The sequence below is a fragment of the Pinus tabuliformis genome, chromosome 9 (genome assembly GCF_031772625.1).
Source record: "Pinus tabuliformis cultivar Carrire ecotype Pingquan chromosome 9, CPIR1, whole genome shotgun sequence".
NCBI lineage: Eukaryota > Viridiplantae > Streptophyta > Pinopsida > Pinales > Pinaceae > Pinus > Pinus tabuliformis.
This window is the reverse complement of record NC_142307.1, coordinates 590,036,438-590,050,822: the sequence shown is the minus strand read 5'-3', so window position 1 is coordinate 590,050,822 and position 14,385 is coordinate 590,036,438.

The window sequence follows — 14,385 nt, the reverse complement described above, 5'->3', positions numbered from 1 at the left end:
CTACACAAGGCCTGATATTACACATGCAGTGGGAGTTGTAAGTAGGTACATGAACAATCCAAGAAAAGAACATTGGATGGTGGTGAAGTGGATTCTCAGGTATTTGAGAGGTACCACAAATCATGCATCAAGCTTTGGTGGTTCAAACATTGCTCTACAGGGATATGTTGATGCAGATATAGTGGGTGATAGAGATAACAGGAGGAGCACCATAGGGTATGTGTTTACTGTAGGTGGAACAGCTGTCAGTTGGGTTTCAAAACGACAAAGTGTTGTTGCACTCTCAACAATGGAAGCAGAGTATGTTGTTGCTACAGAGGCTAGTAAAGAAATGATTTGGTTATAAAGGTTTTTGGATGAATTGGGTAAGAAGCAAGAGTTGGGAAGGTTATACAGTGACAGCCAGAGTGCCATACATCTTGCAAAGAACTTTGCATTTCATTCCAAGACTAAACATATACAACTCAAGTACCATTTCATACGGCCATCATTGGAAGATGGACAGTTGAAGCTAGAAAAGATACACTAGCCAGAATCCTGCAGATATGTTAACAAAAGTTGTAACCAGGGAGAAACTGAGATTCTGCTCAGTTTCAATTGGCCTTTAAGTATGATGAAGAAGATGAGAAACAACCAAGTCCAAAGTGGAGTCATTGTCCAGCAAATGAAGTAGCGGTGGAGTTGCTATAATTAGTCTCCAAGTGGGAGATTGTTGGGTGTGGAGCCTGATTATCTTCTTTATTCAAAGGTATCACCACATTGGACCCCAGTTCGTAATGTGGCGGCAACGCCACCCGTAATATTTGCGCTACAAGGGGGATCCAAAGGGGGCAATTGTGATCTTTGGGATCCCCCTCCTGGCAAGGGATCAGGGGTAGCGCTTTTGAAGCTAAAGATAGATGTAAAATTGCCTTGTAAAATGTTGTAATTTCGTAGTCAATCTGGGCCATTCATTAGGCAGAGATCTGACAGTAGAAGTTATGTTTAATTTAGGGTTTTTTTCCCTAGAAGGAAACCCCTCGCTATATATGAGGGAATTGTATTGCGTCTATGTAAATCAGTATTCTGAGTGAGAAAGAGAGAGGAGATTGTGTGAGAGCGAAGAGGGAATTACAACGGATCTACTGTAGGTTGTATCTATTCATTTTGCTAGATAATATAAAAGGAAGGACTAGCTGTTTCCCGTGAACGTAGCCTAAATTGGGTGAACTGCATATATCTGTGTCTCTCTTCTTTTATGTGTTTTCTGTATTTATATTTATGCAATATATTTTATGTGTTTCATTGCTCTTTAATATATAATTTTTCTAACAATAAGAGAATCTAACAATTAAACTAACCATTGAGGCTCCCAAATTTATGCCATAATGTAACAATTTTTTAGTTTATCTCACTCTATGAAGAAAGCATTGATAACTCTCGAGATTATTCTAGACATGCATGAGTTTTGGATAGGTCATACTAAAGATGTTCTAAATGTACACAATTTTTTTTATGTTTGACTCTATTGAGAAATGGAAACAAGAAATTCTAGTTTAATTTGTCCTTGAATTAAACTTTGAATTAAAATAGAATTCTTTTCTCATAGCAATTTGAAAATAATTAATTAAGTTTAATTAACTTAATTAATTTAGGAAATTTGAATTGGAAGTCTTTTAGAAGACATGTATATTTCCTCCCTAACTTATACGAGTTAAGGATGAGTTATGAATGAGTTGTAATTAGTTAACTCATTTTATTGAGTTAAGTCTAGTTAAATTAGTTCCAATCAGTTTCAGGAACTAATAGTGAGTAAATATTCAGTTGGGACACTAGCGACCTAATTAGTGCTACTCTAGTTAACTAAAGATTCCACCATCAGAAACTCATGCATGTTGATTCTGAGAAAGACCTAGTTGATACAAGAGTGCAGGGGAAATGCACTATTTGTTTTAGATTTTTTTGAGTTGCATTGACAATGCATGCATTGAGGAATTGATCCTTGAGGGATTGTTCAATTTTTAGAGGCTTTATTTCCCTTTAAATACAAGTCATCCTTCATAGGAATTACACATGGGAATAGAGACTTGGAGAGCTTGTGAAGAGGTTAAGCTTTGCCCTTGAGCTTACTTATGAGTTGGAGATTGAATTTGTTGAGTGTTGGGATTGATCTAGAGAGAACAAGCATTGTAATTTCACCTTTATTTTCTGGATTAATACAAAACAGATAGTGGTGTTCTGAGATGGGGCTTTCCCCTGATATTTATTGTGTTATGTGCCTTTGATTCTCTTCATCTATTGATTATTGTTTGCTCAACATTTATGGGCTTCTGCCGTAAAGAGTAGAAGTAGATTCTTGTCTCTTCTTTTAGTAGATTACATGAGCTTGTGAGTCTACAGGTTTTTCTACATGGTATCAGAGCAAGATTTTTTTTTGGGTTGAGAGTTTTCATAGAAGATATGAGAATTTATCTGAAAAAAAATTAGAAAAAAATTTCACATCTGGATTCCTTGGGAAAGGATACCCAAATTCAAAATAAAAATCGACCGAATCGGAGTTCGAATGAAGGAGATATCATTGATTTAAAATCAGCTCTCGAGAGGAGATTTCGACGTTTTGAGTTTTTGGGTTACAGGTGAAGGTTTAATTTGCATACATACTTTACGATCGGTAGATGGTGTTCCATGGGTTGAGGCTTCAGTATGCCTTGGAAGGAAGCTCGAATTTTATAGCCTGGAGGGACATGATGGAGGTTGTGCTAGAAGATAATGGCTTGAAGGAATTCATTGATCAAGAAGTCCCCAAGCCAGTAGCTACGGATGCACAGAACTTGGTCGAATGGAAGAAGTGTGTGGCGAAGGCAAGGCAGATAATCCTTGAGGGAGTTTGACACCACATTGTGTCAAGTCTCAATGGAAAGGAAACTCCACATGCTATGTGGAAAACATTGATGGACTTGTATCAGAATAGTAGTGATCAAAGCAAGTCGACACTGAAGGAGAAAGGCGAGACAATTCCAAAGTACTTGACCAAGTTCACTCAATGTTGGGATGAACTTGGAAGTGTTGGAATCAAATTTTCCGAGGAGGATATGGTGGGCATTTCTCTTCTTGGAGTCCCAAAGAGTTTGCATAATTATCAGGACTCTGTCAATGGTTGGGAGAAGCTGCTAGATTGGGAACACTATGGTCAGATTTGATGCAGGAAGAGATCAGGAGGAACACTAGGGATGGCTCTTCATCAAAGGTTGATGATGAAGAGAACTATGCCTTAGCGATTAAGGCAAGGAAGGGGAAAGGTAAAATTTCTCATTCCAAATCAGATTCTTAGCATGGAGGTAAGAATAAGGACATGACGAAAGTTAAATTCTTTCATTGTCACAAGATGGGTCACTTTTCTACAAATTGTCCATTAAAGAAGTCCAAGGAGAAGTCCTCAGGAGGAGCGGCGGGTGAGGCTTTGGCCTCCCAATTCGAATTGGACTTTTCCCTCATTGCATGTATGGTGTCTTCAATGATGGGAAGTGTCTGGTACTTAGACATTGGAGCTTCTTTCCACATGATTGGAGACAAAGAGTTATTCATTGAACTAAAGGAGAAATATCTCAAGATGCATATCGAGATGGGTGATGACGATAAGTATAGTGTTACTGGCATTGGCACTATTACTTTTCAAATGCAGCATGTGGCTCCACTCACCTTGAAGAATGTTATGCATGTACCTAGACTGACAAAGAACTTGGTATCCATTGCCATGCTTGAGGATAGAGGCTATGATGTGATCTTTTCGAAAGGAAAGGTGTTCCTTCAACACATAGCCACGGGTCAAGTAAAGAAGATAGCGATTCGAGTTCAGAATATCTGTAAGATAGAGGTAGAGGATTGTGCTGCTTTGAATTCAAAAGTAGAAAATATGTTGAGCCGAGACGTCGAGGAGTTGTGGCACAAGTAATTGGGCCACTTGCATCATGGGGCTTTGAAGATATTGCAGCAAATCTCTACCAGTCTTCCCAAAGGTACGCTTGAGAAAGCTGATACGTGCAAGGGTTGTACTTTGGGAAAATACACCAAGTCTTCCTTTGGAGATAGAGAGAGTCGAGAGGAGTCTATTCCAGAGAGAGTCCATTCAGATGTGTGTGGACCATTCTCGACAGTATCCACTAGCAAACAAAAGTATTATGTTATATTTGTAGATGACTGTTCTCATAAATGATGGATATTTTTCATGTAGAGAAAGGAGCAGACATTCACAAAGTTTTGTGAGTTCAAATCATTGGTCGAGAAAGATTCAAGTAAGAAGGTTAAAGCTCTATGGAGTGATAACAGTGGAGAATATGTCTCCAATGAGTTTAAGAACTTTTATGCAGCAGAAGGGATTAAACAAGAGTTGATGGCAGCTCATAACCCTCAAAAAGGGTGACGTTGCATGATCAGGGCCTACCACTACAATTATGGGATGAGGCATGCAACACAACATTTTATGTTCAGAACTGTAGTCCACATCAGATACTTGAGAGTAAAACACCAGAGGAAGCTTATTGTGGTAAGAGGCCAGATCTTGGTCACTTTAGGATTTTTGGGTCATTGGTTTATTGCCATGTGACCAAAGATGCACGGAAGAATGTTGAAACAACAACATATTTGGGGATCGTTTTGGGGTACACTGATACTCCCCACAACTATCGGGTGTAAAGGCAAACCATTCGGATGACAGTGGTTCGCATGGACGTCAAGTTTGATGAGGTGAAGTCCATGTGAGTATCCCTTGAGAGGGAGATTAAGCTACATGCGGAGGAGGAACTTTTAGTTCCTAAGGTAAAGGAGCCTTGTTATAGACATTTTTGGGCACTGCAACCCCAATCATATATGTCCATAAACCAAGGGCTCCTAAGTCCCTAAAAGTGTTGCTTAAAACTCTAAAGAAACAAGGTCAGCTGATTACATCATCTCCCAGAAGTTCTCCATGAAAAACTACTCAGAAATGGTCAAAACTGGACCATACTGATTGCTCAGTGCTGAGGGTGAGATGCATCGCACCTACTACACACGGGAGGTGCGATGCATACTGAAAATTCCTTCTATAGGGTGCGATGGATGAGAATAGACAAGTGGCAGAGACAGTTTGCAAGGTGGATGATCATGGAATCTTCCAGAAACTTCTCTTGTGACACTTGCCTCTCAGAATCGCCCAAGGATGAGTAAGAGATCAATGAGATCTCCAAGTGGAATCAAGAACTATCAGAGAGAAGACACTAATCAAAAACCCAGAGCTGACTCACACCTCTGCAAATATCTATATATAGATCTCTCATCCCAGAGATCCAGAGGTTAGCGGCTAGAATTTTGTATCTAGTAAGGAAGTGTTGCTGGTTTCTTGGTGTAACATCATAGTGTTGGGTGATCTAAGCTTTTCATGAGGTGAAGAAGGGCTTTCTTGCTGAGAGGATGATGCTGGGTCAGAACAATTGGTTGTAATCCTCTTTGCTATTCTTGATATTAATAAAGCTATTCAAGTTTTCCTCCAGATTCTTGTATGACCGATGATATATACATTTGTGTGGTCAATATATATCTGGTCCTATATTGTTAATGATGGTAGATCTCTGTTCTTGGATAGTGTTATGCTGCTTTGATTCCACAGGTGCTCTTTGAAGCTGGGTAGACGAGGAAGCGAGTGGCAAAGATCTATCAGAAGGGAGAGGAATCAAGCAAGGAACCAAGCACAAGACAGAGGTTGGTCTCCTTTGTTCCCCTCTTATCTACTTCTCATAAAGGAAAACAAAAGTGGTTTTAGTTTGTTTGTTTCTAAGATAGCTACCAGTCTTAGTGGGACTAGCAGCTCTGCATAGACACTAGATTTCCCGATAACAAAATGGCGACTCCACTGGGGAGCGAATAGATTGTTTGTTTGTCTATATTTGTTTTCTTTATAAACTTACAGACAGAGCCTGAAGTCAAGGTAGCTAGCCTTCGAAATGCATTTTCTATGCAAGTGCAAAGTAGATCAATGCTGCTTCAGTCTATCTCCGGGTTTTTGTTTATGAACTGAAAAATTGATTTACAAACTCTCTAATTGCCCTTGGGGTGGCTCTAGTAACCTCCTTAGATCTACCCGTATGATTTATTTACTGATTATCACTTGCTCGGCCTAAATCCCTGAATTGTGCTGCAAACTGTGATCAAGAACTAGATCAAAAGTCTTGCACTGTACCATCGTACCCTCTCTTCAAGGATATCAATATGCATTGCACTTCCTGTGTGCTGTAGGTGGGATGCATACTGGAATCCCTGTGTAACAGGTGCAATGATCAGAGAAGGCTAATTCTGCCTCTAGACTTTGGTTTTTCTTCACTCTTTTCAGGAGTTTTGTTGTCTATAGTTAGTATACCTCTATTGGAAACCCCTTTCCTTGCCATTATTCCACCTCCATTGTGCGAAGAAGTGTAAATGTTTTTATGTATTGTGAGCCATTTTCAGTTCCCTTTTACAAAGAAGTAGCGTAATTGAACTGTCGTTTCTTGATTTGGAAGTGTCACAAGTGTCGTTTTCAGTCATAGAAGAGAATCTGATTGTTCTTTATAGTCGATTACACTGTTACCCTTTTATTTGATTTGGATTAGTAGTTTTTCAAGTGTCGAAAGCAAGTTTTCCATTCCAAATCACAAAGTGTCGTTATTGTCTTCATTTTGTCTTGAAAAGAAGCTTGTTAGTAATGTCGCTTTGAAAAATAATTCAGATTTGCACTTAGCTTTGTTTTATCATTCACACATTAAGAAGGCTGAAAAAAAAATACATGCATGTGCATTTTCATTTAGACTGTTTGTTGGTTTGATTTAGGACAGTGCATATAGTGTGTGCTATCTACTCTATGTTGAAAGAATATCATCTCTCTTTCTTTAGTAGCTAGGATTTTCATTGCAAAAAGAAGATTAAATGATTGTTTATCATCTTAGATTGCATTTTAGGAATTTTATATCTACATCACACGGTGAACCTGAAAGGAAAATTTCTTAAGCAAGATCAACTATAAAATAAATTTAATGAATCTAAAAACGCTTTGGAACCTAACACACAACATTTAGAAGTCTAGGCTAGATAAGTATTATGGCGTCGTAAAGCCTGATAACTATTGTTTTCCTTGCTGGTTGGGTAATTCCTCCACTTTGAGACGACAAGTGCCAGTACGGACTTGTGCTCCCAAGTACCGTCGAGTATATATTAGGAGACCACAATAGGCTATATCCTTTATCCATAGGAAGCCGTGTCTGCCACCCTATCGATCACAATGCACTGAACACAGCATTCAAGAAGATTGACTGCTGTACCGTAAAAGGTATTCTGCAGTTTTGCGATTGGTCTGGTAATCCCTCTGTCTAGATTTCCAGAGTAGTCTCTTTCATTCCTTTTCAGACTCCTTAAAGGAAAAGGTCCATCTGAGCACTTGTCACTTCAAGCTCATTAAAAATCGAAGGTGACTAGAGTCATCTTTTGTTTTTTCTCGACTCTTAAAAATTGGAAAAACAAGTTGTGTCAAAGCCTCTAAAATTCATTTAATTCGGAAACATATTTCACCTTGATTTTTAGTTGATCGAGTAATCCGCAATCGTGGAAGAAAGTCAATTGAAACCCCATCGTTCACAGAGGCTTACGAGTCAACCGTCTTTGTCTCTAGAATCAAAACTGTTACGGATGAAGCGAACTCGTTTAACTGGTTCAAAATCCCCTGGTAAAGTTGGAACAAGTGTTCCGACACCATCAGAGACTCCGGTTACTCCAAACATTTTTGGTATCCCTACCTTTATAGAAGAAGTTCCGCAGCCACCAAAGGACAGTAGAGCTGATCCTAGTGTGAAGGTAAACACTTGTATTACTGAACTAGCTCCATCTACAGCTGATTCGGAAGGTGTTATTCCCCAAACATCTGTCACTGCAGAATCTATACCTTCTTCGACACCGGAAATATTTTACGGACCTGACGGTCTTCCTCTTCCACCTGGTCTGATTGCTATAGAAGAGATTGTGGAGGATCCTCCATCTAGTACTGCATCACAATTTGGAGTCGAGATCACCCTATATCCGTCTTCATCAGAAATTAGTCTACCATTATCGGAAGCTTCTGTAGAATCGCTAGGAAATCTTTTGGATAGACTAGAAATGTCTGAACAACCATTGACATCTAGGACTGTATCATTTGACACAGCGATGGCAAAACTTCCTGCTTTCACTCCAAAAATGTTCGTCGGCATACCATCTGTCCCAACTAGCTCTCAATCGCTAGATGGGGCCCACTCAGGGGCTATTTCGACAGTATGGTCCGTTCCTGTTTGTTCATCCAGAGTAATATTCGGGAGCTCTTACGTTGAGTCTCAGCAAATTGATCCTTCACGGTGTCAATTTGGGCAGTCCGATCCTCAAGGGCAAATCATTCCTTTGAGTACCAGATTACCCCCGTATGGGGTGCAATATACCCTTTCATTGTCTCCTCCGGGAGAACAACCATACGAGAGTTCTCAACAAAATTTATGTTATGCTAGAATTACATCTAGAGGTTGGGTGCCAATACTGCGTCAACAACCAAGAGTTGTATACTCCATGCAACAATGTTTACCTATGTCAAATATACCAACTACGCCAGCTATTGTGATGGTGTCACAAGTACAAGTGTTTCTTGTTGTATGCCAACCTCAGGTTTCGCAGGTCGTAATGCAACAACCTCTTATCCCTATGACTCAACCACAATCGCCAACTAGTGGAATGACACAGGCCCAAACGGGTACAATTACCCCTCATCTTGGTCAAACATCCAGTATTGGACAACAGCACATGGCTTCACAACCATGGCTGGTGCAATATCAACAACCGCAATTCCAACAAGTTTACCAAGGATCTGAGCAACAAATCTTTGCAAATAATGGGCAGCCGTATATTCAAAACAGTCAAAATCAACCATTCTATAATGGTTATGCCCATCAACCTTACCAAAGTTACCAGCATCAACTGCATTATGCTGGTATGCAAAGACCAACTACTCAGGCGATTCCATCTTATCCTGGGTATGCTTCGCCAAACCTGAATCAACAGTTACCCTTCATGGCGACTTTAGAGTTACCGGATCTAAATCGGCTAACGAACGATCCAATTGCTTACGCCCCTTGGTGGCCAGCGATTCCGCATAAACTTCCATCAGATATTCCTAAATTTAATAGAAATCTTGGTGAAGACCCGTCGAATCATGTGATGAACTTTCATCTATGGTGTTCATCAAACACTTTAAACGATGATTCGATTAGGCTTCGCCTTTTTCAGAGAACGTTAACTGGTCTGGAAGCAAAATGGTATATCGAATTACCTAGAGCTTCATTTGATAACTTCAGTACCTTAGCCACAACCTTTTTAACCCATTTTCAGTTACCCATAAGGTATGAAATGGGAATAGAACTTCGTATAAATTTCAAGCAAACGACGGCAACTCACATATCTGATCATATTCATGAGTGGCAATGTCGCCGTAGAATGGTAAAAACGTACGTTCTTGATCAGCTTTTAGCTGAATGGTTTATTAAGTCATTATTACCTTCCATTACAAAAGATGTGGCAAAGGGAGGAGTCGTCACTGAAGAGCAAGTTATTGCTCATGCGCAATATTTAGACTTGATTTATACTCAATCTGGCACGCTCTACGATAAAATCCCTGACGCTCCCAGACCGGAATTTTCCGTTCCTCCTCCTCCTAAATCGAACAATGACTCTCATGCCGGCGATGGCGTGATTGGTACGACAGACACGAAATCAACAAAGGCTACATCTAAAAAGGCCCGTAAGATTTCTAGTCAAAATGCAAATGAGGAACTTCTCACCTCGGAAGTAAATGCCGTCTCAACTGACAAAGGCAAAGAAACCAAGCAACCAGTAGGCAATAAGAAAAAGAAAGGGAAGAAGAAAAATCAGGAGGAGTCATCTCCCAAAAAATCTTCTGTAAAACCTTCTGGAGAGAGGAAGCCGAGTCATCCATGCTTTATATGTGATGAGGATGATTGGACGAGAGAGTGTCCACATAAAGCTGAGCTTAGAAAATTCTTCAAGAGTTCAAAAACCTCGGCGGTATTGACTGATCCGTTTCCAAATACAGGAATAAATCTGGTTGCTAGTGACAATGCTTCCCCATCCCAAGTGCTGATGTTGTCGGTCTCGAAGTAGAAAAATGATGCTTTGATATCGACAAGGAATAAAGATTACGGGAATCCACAGCTGTCGGACAACAAGGCCAATGATCAACCTAGTAGTTCGACAACAACTTCAACCAAAGTTGTGCCACCCATCATTCCTGAACTAACGATAAAGCCACCAAAGGGAGTAGTACACAAATCGACATTTAATCCTTGTGCCAGAGCAGCACATCATTATAATATAGTGGAAGATCTAGCACAATCGCCATCCGCTATGTCGACACTTGAAGTACTGCAAAATTGCCCCTCTCAAAAGCAGGCTTTATTGTCAGTGATAGGTGGGATTGACCCAACGGATTCCAATCTTGTGTCCTTTAATCACAAAGGATATGACCCTCAATTGCCAGCTCAACTAGCTTTCCTCATTCAAGTGAAAGCCCTCAAAAAAACTGTTCATCGAACAATTATTGATGAGGGGGCATCTACATGCATCATGTCGATGAGTTGCTGGAAAACTTTAGGATCTCCTCCCTTGTCACGATCTTTGACAACATTAAAAGCATTTGATGGACGAACATACACCCCATATGGGATTTTAAGTAACTTGTAAGTCGAATTGGGGGGCAAAACAGTAGAAATAGATGTTGAAGTAATTAACGGAAACCTCGATTACAACATCCTACTGGGAAGGCCTTGGATATATGCCATGGCTGCCATTGTGTCGACCTACTTCAGGAAGATTGCATTTCCCTTCCAAGGAGGAATTACAATTGTCGACCAACAAACATTTCTCCCCAACAGTTCACAAGTTATGGGAAGCATTCCATGATCCACGGAAGCCCTCATTCGCTTCAAAATATCGGAGTAGGCCTACTAAAAGACCCTACATTAATAGGTACTTTTTCCCTACCACCTCCAAACAATCTGGTGGAAGTGGCCATGGTGGGAACCTGCAATATGATATCTTCTAGATTCAGAATATTCCTGAACATTTTGACAGCATGGATCATCACCATTTTAGAAATATTGTAGCAATCAATTTTCTTGGCCTGGGGGGCAAACCCAAATCAAAGACATTGAGTTTTTGGATAGATAGGTCTAAGGAATATGGTACCTCTTCAAATCCTTGGTCGCATGTACATTCTACAGACAAAGGAATCATTCAGTCAATGATGTTAGGAGAGGCACCATGGGAAGATTACCACCATCATTCCCATCTTCCGGATTACCACGAAGATTATTCCAACGACCTTAATCATCCTTCAGTTTTTGATTTTCTATCAAATACTGTAAATACGGTGGATTCTGAGGATAGTTCCTATCTTGTGTCAACCTCATTAAAAAATGAAACAACTCCCTTTCCAAATCGAGTCTTGGATTACGATCTCGTAAAATCCAAGTCGAGTCTTTCAAAGATCTCGAAGGTAAACCTTCATTCCAACCACCGCAATGAATGCAATGAAGCTTGGGGGGCATGCACCTCGATTTGCGTTATTGTGTGTTGGAGAGATGCACAGCTAAATCAAATAAACACGCAGCAGAATATCAAGCACATATGACACAGTATTTTAACGTGGTTCACCCAACCAATCTGGGCTACGTCCACCAAACATAGGCATCAGGAATTTATTAATCAAAACATGAGATTACATCATGAAATCCTCACAAAACTCTCACCCTCATAGCAAACATCTGAATGGTTGCCTGTTATATAGCATAAAGAATCTAACAACCTCATTAACTCCCTCACATCAAATATAGGAGGAATTAACTCCCTCCCAACAACCTGGAGCTAATCTAGGAACTGAATTCCTATTGTTGTCACCTACAGAGATTTCTACCTATTTCACTTCAAACAGAAAATCTCAACAAACTCCACCTTGATAACAATTCGCCTGATGCCCTGTTATTATTATTTTATCTTTTCTGCAAGCCAAGAGAAGCCAAACACCAGCGTAGCTTCTCTAACAAAACTAGTTTTGTGAACATGTCTGCACAGTTCTCCTTCGTATGCACCTTTTCCAGAGAGACTCCCCTTTCAGTGATAACCGATATTACAAAATGGTACTTAATTGGAATATGCTTTGATTTACTATGATAGGCTGGATTCTTAGCCAAATGTATTGCACTTTGACTATCACAAAGTAACCTGATGTTGTCCTGTAACCTACCAAACTCACCAAGCAAACCTTTCAACCAAACCGCCTCTTTGCAAGCATGCGAAGCAGCAATGTATTATGCTTCAGTAGTGGATAAAGCAACAATATTCTGTAGCTTTGACATCCAGCTTATAGCTCCACCTGCAAGAGTAAAGACGTACCCTGAAGTTGATCTTCTCTTATCCAAATCACCTGCAAAATCGGAATCAACATATCCGCAAACAAATTCACTACTCTTATTGTAAGAAATACAATAACTACTTGTGCCTCTCAAATACCGAAGCACCCATTTCACTGCTGACCAGTGTTCTTTACCCGGATTTGCCATGTACCTGCTGACAACCCCAACTGCATGTGAAATATCTGGTCGAGTACAAACCATCGCATACATTAAACACCCTACTACATTGGCATACGGAATTCGAGACATATAATCCTTTTCTTCATCTGTATTAGGACATAAAATCGAAGAAAGCTTAAAATGGGAAGGTAAAGGGACTGAAACAGGCTTCACATTATTCATACCAAACCTCAAAAGTATTTTCTCAATATACTTTTGTTGTGATAGCCATAGCTTACCATTGCTCCTGTCTCTGAAAATCTCCATGCCCAAAATCTGTCTTGCTGCTCCTAGATCTTTCATATCAAATGTCCTTGCCATCTGAGCCTTCAAACTATTGATTTCTTCTATGCTTTTGCTTGCTAAAAGCATATCGTCAACATACAATACCAAGATAATGAATATGCCATTATTCAACTGTTTAAAATAAACACAATGTTCATATTCACTTCTAACATATTTCTGACTCAACATGAAAGAATCAAACTTCTTATACCACTGCCGAGGCGACTGCTTCAGGCCATATAATGACTTCTTGAGCCTGCAGACAAATTTCTCATTGTGATGCTGAACAAACCCTTCCGGTTGTTCCATATATATTTCCTCATCTAAATCACCATGTAGAAACGCAGTCTTAACATCTAACTGCTGCAACTCTAAATCAAGCAAAGCCACTAATGCTAACACAATTCTAATTGAAACAATTTTAACCACTGGCGAAAAAATCTCATGAAAGTCAATACCGGCTTTCTGAGAAAACCCTTTTGCAACCAGCCGCGCTTTGTACCTGTCTTCCGTATCATTCACACCCCGTTTCAGCTTGAAAACCCATTTACACCCCACAGTTTTCCTGCCTTTTGGAAGCTCAACCAGATCCCATGTGCCGTTCTTACTTAAGGCCATCATTTCGTCCTTCATGGCTGCTTTCCACTTATCACTTTTCAAACCTTCTATTGCTTCCTGATAGCACAAAGGTTCATCGTCATTAGCAGTAAATGCAACAGAAGTGACATAATCATCATACCTTCTCGGCGGCCGTTTGATTCTTGTTGACCTCCTTAAGGATGTTTCTGGCACTTCCTCGATTGGCTGACTACCATCTGTAGGAACTTCTTACCGATCAGTATCTGAGACCTATTCATGATCTAAACCTGAACCCTGTTCATGTTCTGATTCTGAAACCTGTTAATGACTAGTATTTGAACTATGGTCATCATGACTATCATTAGAAATGCTATCAAACTGAATGTGCTGAAAGTCAGATACATCATCCTGTTTCAATCGACTATCTACATCTAACTGTACAAGAGAGGATTCATTAAACTTTACATCTCTGTTGATGATGATTTTGCGGGTAGTAAGATCCCACAATCTATATCCCTTTGTTCCAACACCATACCCAACAAAGATATACCTTTTAGACTTTGGATCTAACTTAGTTCACTGATGTTTAGGCACTAGAGCATATGCATCACAACCAAACACTCTGAGTTTAGAATAGTCACAAGGGTGTCCTTTCCATACCTCTTGCGGAATCTTGCAGTCTATCGCCGTCGATGGAGATCGGTTTATCACATAACAAGTTGTTGCCACCGCTTCCGTCCACAACTCCTTCTGCAACCCGGTGTTACTCAGCATACTCCTTGCTCTCTCTAGAAGAGTCTTGTTCATGCATTCAACAACTCCATTTTGCTGAGGAGTATAAACCGTGGTCTTATGCCTCTCGATCCCTGCATCCTTG